This window comes from Octodon degus, unplaced genomic scaffold, assembly GCF_000260255.1.
Source record: "Octodon degus isolate 3935 unplaced genomic scaffold, OctDeg1.0 scaffold00258, whole genome shotgun sequence".
NCBI lineage: Eukaryota > Metazoa > Chordata > Mammalia > Rodentia > Octodontidae > Octodon > Octodon degus.
Window position 1 is genome coordinate 324990 of NW_004524834.1, and position 6518 is coordinate 331507.

At 37.7% G+C, this 6518-nt stretch overlaps 1 pseudogene; it reads left to right on the forward strand.

Annotated features, from left to right (window-relative positions):
* The window catches only part of LOC101568659, a 4553-nt pseudogene extending 3928 nt beyond the window's left edge, over positions 1–625 (forward strand).
* The last annotated feature ends 5893 nt before the right edge of the window (positions 626–6518 follow it).

The following is a 6518-nucleotide window of genomic DNA, read 5'->3' on the forward strand; positions in this document are numbered from 1 at the left end:
ATACAGGGCCCTACTGAGACGTTCTCAGACTTTGTGGCCCGCATGATAGAGTCCGGAGGGAAGGTCTTTGGGAATGTGGAGGGCGCGAGCCCTGGACACTCAACTGCAGCTTAATGCACAATTGAAGGGGGGACTCCTGATAGTCAACCAAAGGATGGATTTAATTCAAGAACAAGTAGATGTCCTTTGGCAGGTGGCACAGCTTGGCTGTGAATGGAAGTACCCTGGGCTATGTATCACTAGTGTGCAGTTTAAGAATTTCACTCGTGTAGCTAATCTGTCTCGCCAGCTCTCGGCCCACCTTATAGGACAATGGAATAGCACCATTGACGCCCTTCTGGAGCAATTGAGGGTGGCGATCACTGTGGTGAATTTGACCCACATGGATACCTGATTCGCAGAAGGACTAGCATCCTTACGCACAAAAGCCATGGACCACTTGAAGGAATGGGCGGAAGTGGGGGCCCTGACTGTCATGATAGTGCTGCTCTCCCTGGCATGTTTGTGGTGTATCTGTCGCATGAGGTCTCAGCGGCGGCGGGATGCAGTCATGATAGCCCAAGCCTTTGTGGCCGTCGAGATCAGACAGTCCCCAGGTGCTTGGCTGGCCACCCTGGCCAAGTAGCCAGTCAAAAAGCACAGGCTGGGAGGCAAAGCACTGCACTTGGCACCCAGTGGAGCTGGAAGGCCAAGAAGGGTACGTCTGACTGCATGTGGGTTTGATGCCCTAAACTCCCCACTTCTGCGGAAAACAGGTATCGGGCAAGTCACATGGTCTCTGGGTGCAGAATGCCTGGACCACAATGCTACAGAACCTTTGCACAGCAGAGATTGGACCACTGCCCTTGCCTGTTGCAAAACAAAAAGGGGGAACTGTGGAGAGCTGCGAAGGACCTTGCCTACAAGATGGTGCTGGTTTCCGCCTTCCACCCCCCGTGGGTGAGCGCTCTCTGTGCACAACTCCTTATATGGCCAGGGCTGCAGTCATGATTCGCTTCCACATATGCTGGACCCATGGGCAATCCCCACGTGGCACACTAGGATTGGGCTCGGGAGTATATATTAGCCAAGGGCTGGGGGATTGGAGAAGAAGAAGCTTGCTGTAAGGGGCCTGAATAAACTGCTGAAGGAAGAGCTGTGTGTTGCGTCTTCCTTGCTGGTGAGGTCGTGCTCAACAGGAAATCACAACACAACAAGTGCAAGGGGATGCAAAGAATAATAACATAAGACTAAGAAGTATGAGTTAAACTGGGGGAGTCAACTCAAATGACATAAAAGACTTTACAGAAATAGTAGCAGAGAATTATGCCGACACAGGACATAATACATATCAGGACTAAAAGTCAAAGATGGAAAATAATACTCCATTGGAATGCAATCCAGAAACAACCCAAGGTAGCTAATCTGGTTGCTGTCAATAGCACCTTCAAGACAAGACATAAACAAGGCCACCACATACACTTTAGGGGAAAACTGCCAGAGGAAGAGATAAAAATTATAAATACATATGCACACAGTGTAGAAGCATCCAACTACTTAAGAAATTATAACAAACATGAAAAATCAAATAAGCAATAACCTAATTGTGCTGAGGGACTTTAACCCCCAACTGACACAAAGAGATCGATCACTAAGCAGAAAATGAGCAAAGAAATAAAGAACTAAAACAAACTTGTGATGAAATGGACTTAATAGATCTTTATAGATCATCCACTCAACAGCATCACAATACATATTCTTCTCAACTATATATGGGACATTCTCCAAAACAGACCATGTACTAGCACATAGGGCATGTTTAAGTAAATTACAGGAACTGAATTTATCCCACGAATACTATCTGACCAAACTGCATTGAAAATGGAATATTGTCAGAAGAAACAGCAAAACTCCACAGACACACACATGTAAACTAAATAATACCCTCTTCAACAACCAGTTTGTCACAAATAAAATTAAATAAGAAACTGAACAATATTTATAATCAAATAAAAGTGCAGGTAAAACTAATCAGAACCTATGGGGTGCAATGAAAACTGTCTTAAGAAAGAAATTATTAGCAGTAAATTCTCACATCAGGAAAACAGAACTATCCCAAATAAACAATCTTTTTTTTAAAAATTTTATTTATTTATTAATTTGTGTGTGTGTGTGTGTGTGTGTGTGTGTGTGTGGCCAGCTCAGCCCACCAGGGGGCGGGGCTGGCTGGCATGTGGTGCTGGGGGATTGAACCGCGGTCCCTGTGCTTTGCCAAGCTTGTTCTAAGTAGGTGCTTTAGACCACTGAGCCATCTCACCAGCCCCCAAATAAACAATCTTATTGTGCATCTAAAGCTCCTAGAAAAAGAAGAGCACTTCAAGCCCAAAGCCCAAAGAAGGCATGAAATTATCAATATCAGAGGAGCAATAGATACGAGGAAGATGAAGAAAACAACACAAAGAATTAATGAATTGATGAGCTTCTTTAAAATAATAAATAAAATTGATAAACCTGTAGCCAACCTTGGAAATTAAAAAAAAAATTAACCAATCCCTAATTCATGAATTAAGGAAGGAAAACGATGAAATCACAACAGACCCTATAGAAATTCAGAGATCATCAGTATATATTTCCAAAATCTTTACTCTCATTGGATGGAAAACACAGAACAAATGGACTCATGGATACATACAAACTTCCAAAGTTGAATCAAGATATAAAAGTTTTGAGTAACTAATGCCAGTGAGTGAAATTGAAAATATAATAAAATACCTACCAATAAAGAAAAGCCCAGGTCCTGATGGATTCACTACTCAATTCTATAGAAATTTAGGGAAGAGTTAATACCAACTCTTTTAAAAGTCTTCAAGGAAAATGAAAGGGAAGCAGTTCTCCCAAATACATCTTTGTAGGCAAGTATTACTCTGATACCAAACCAGAGAAGACCCAACCAAAAAAAGAGAACTACAGGCCAATGTTCCTAATGAACATAGATACAGAAATCTTCAATAAAATAATGGAAAACAGAATACAGCAAATCACTGAGATTATACAGTAAAACCAGATGATATTCATCCCTGGAATGCAGTGATGCTTCATTATATATGTGAACACTAAATTGCAATACACCACATCATCAGAGTCAAAGACAAAAGCTACATGATCATCTCAACAGATTGCAAAAGCTTTTGACAAGGTCCAACACTCATTTATGACAAAAATAAAAAGAAAACCCTACAGAAATTCAGAATAGATAGTCTTTATCTCAACATGATAAAAGCTTTCTATGACAAACTGACTGCCAACGTCATACAAATGCGCAAAAACTGAAAGCCTTCACTTTAAAATCAGGAACAAGGGGGCTTGCAGTTAGCTCAGTTGTTTGAGCACCCACTGGGGTAAACCCAGTCAGCTGCAGGGGACCATGGTTCCATCCACAGATCTGGTCCTAAGGCAGCCTGAGCCAGCCCCCCAAAAAGAAAATACTTCTAAAATCAGGAACAAGACAAAGATGTTCACTGTGACCACTCCTGTTTAATATTGTGCTGGAAAAATTAGCTAGACCAATTAGACAAAAGAAAGAAAAGGAATAAAAGTTGGGAAAATGAAATTATCACTATTTGCAGAAGACATGATATTCTAACCAGAGCACCCCCAAACTCCATCAAGAGTCTTGTAGATTTAATAAGAAAATTCAGTAATGTACCAGTATACAAAGTGAACACTCAAAAATCGAAAGCATTTCTATACACATATAAGGAATTCAGTGAGAGAGAAATTATGGAAACTACACCTTTTATAATAGTGACCCCCAAAATGAAATATTTAGGAAACACTCTGACAAAGGAAGTAAAATATTTGCACAGTGAAAATTACAGTACTCCAAAAAATAGATTGAAGAGAATTTTATTTTTTTATTTTTTATTTACTTATTGACTCATTTTGGCAGTACCAGGGATTGAACTCAAGACCCTGCCCTTGCCAGGCAAGTGCTTATTCTACTGAGCTATCTCCCCAGGCCCTCGAAGAGAGTTTTAGAAAATGGAACTGTACTTCCCTGGCAAATGCAAGGGCCTGAGTTCAATCCCCGGTTCAATAAAAAAAAAAAAGAAAAGAAAAGAAAATGGAACTGTATTGTGGACCTGCTACCAAGTATCTGAGGTGAAGAATAATAGCTCTTCAATTCTTCAGTAAAAAAAAACAAAAACAAAAACAAAAAAAACAGCCTCCAATAAAATTATTGCATAAAATGGGAAAGAAACAAAATGGAAAAAGTAAAAAAGTTGAGGAAGCAGAATCTGAAGAGTTTGTGCTAGGAAGAACTGGACTGACATGTGGTGAATGGGAAAGTGGAGTACTTTCTGAAGTGGAGGGGATTTACAGATGTTAACAGTACATGGGAACATGAAGAAAATTTAGATTGTCTGGAGTTAATTGAAACATTTCTTAATTTGCAAAAATCTGGTAAAGTAAAATATGGTGTAACAAGAAAATCTATCTGACAGTGAATTTGATGACAGCAAGTCAATGAAAAACAGAGATGGTGCTGGCAAACCTAGAGGTTTTCCTAGAAGTCCTCATCCTGAATGCATAATTGGCACCACAGATAGTAGTGGAGAATCGATGTTTCTCATGAAATGGAAAGATTCAGATGAGGCTGACTTGGTGCTGCCAAAAGAGGCAAATATGAAATGTCCTCAAATCATAATCTTTTTTTATGAAGAAAAACTAACTTGGCATTCTTGTTTAGAAGAAGAAGCTCAATAAATTACATCATATATATGGATCTTTGTTTTTTATTTACTATTGTGGAAAAAATATTCTAATGAAAATAAAGTTTAGTATGTCAGTTTTGAAAGTAGTATTTGGGGGAGTTGTTGGGTTTTGTTTCTTTTGCATCTATAACACTGGTTATTTTGAACAAATAAAGCTTTTTTTAGTTGCTTCCTTTATCAGAAAAAAATACTATTATTATACATCAAATGTTTAAAGAAAGAATTTCTAAATTTCATCTATAACCAGAAGAAACCCAAATATCAAAAACAATCTTTGGCAACAAAGTAAGGGCACCACAATCCCTGACCTGAAATTTTTCTACATAGAAAAGGAGCTAAAATCAGCATGTTAATGAAAAAAAAAAAAAAAAAAAAAAAAAAAAAAAAAAAAAAAAAAAACTTGAGGTTCAATGGAGTGGACTAGAAGATTCAGACACAGCTCCAAACAAACTCAGCCATGTTATCTTTGACAAAGAATCCAAACATGATTCTTGGAAAAAAGATAGCCTCTTCAATAAATAGTGCTGTAAAAACTGGCTTTCCACCTGCTGAAGGCCTAAAATAGACCCATGCCTATCCCCATGCAAAAAACTAGTCAAAATGGATCAAGGATTTAAATATTAAAATAAAAACACAATCTTCTTGAATAGAAAGTAGGTAGAAATCTTAAAGACAGAAGAGCAGTAATTTATGATCCAAAATCAAACTGCATGTGAAGTACTTCAAAGAATCAATAATTGGGACTTTATCTTTTTTAAGTTTCTGTATCTCCAAAGAAATCACTAGCAGAGTGAGAAAAAATCCACTAATTGAGAAAAAAATATAGTAGGCTGTCACTCAGACAAAAGATTCCCTTCTAGAACATATAAGGAGTTTAAAGAAATCAGTCCCCCAAATTCAAAGATTTAATCTGAAGATGGGCATTTGAATGTACAATTCACAGATGAAGAGATACAAATGTCAAATAAATATGTAAAAATTGTTTTGACATCTTTGGTAATTCAAAAGATGCAAAATAAAACAACAGTGAGATACCATCTTATGCCAAACAGAATGCCTATCATCAAGAAGTCAAATAATAACATGTTGTAGAGCCTGTGGGGATAAAGGAACCCTTCTCCACTCTTGGCTGGAGTGCAGGTCCAATCATTATGGAAATCAGTGTGAGATTTCTCAGAAAGCTAGGATTGATGAACCCATTCAAGCCAACTATTACTGTCCTAGGTAATTTTCCAAAAGAACTGAAATTGTACAAACAATATATGTGCATGCATGTGTATAGAAGCGCATAATTGTCATAGCTAAATCTTAGAAACAATCCAAATAACTATCAACCCAAGAATGTATAAAAATGGTGTTGTATTTTTGCACAATGGAGTAATATTCAGCTATAAAAAATGATAAATATGAGGCTTTAATTTGCAAATGGATGGAATTAGAGACTGTGCTGGTAATTGAAATAAATCAGACTCATATTTGCAAACATTGTATCATATCCCTAGTGTGAAAACCTGAAAAAGTAAATAAAACCTTAAAGATATAATTGATACTATGAAAGGGAAAAAACTTGTTTAGTCAGAAAAAAGAACTAGGATAAAGAGGACAGGTAGATGGCTCAGTGGAATAAGCGCTTCCCTAGCAAGCAAAAGGGCTTGAGTTCAATCTCTGGTTCCAGAAAAAAAAAAAAAAAAAACACACAAAAAAAACCCAAAAAAATAACCTAGGATAAAGAAAAGAACAAAAGAAAGAAGGGAAAAGATATAT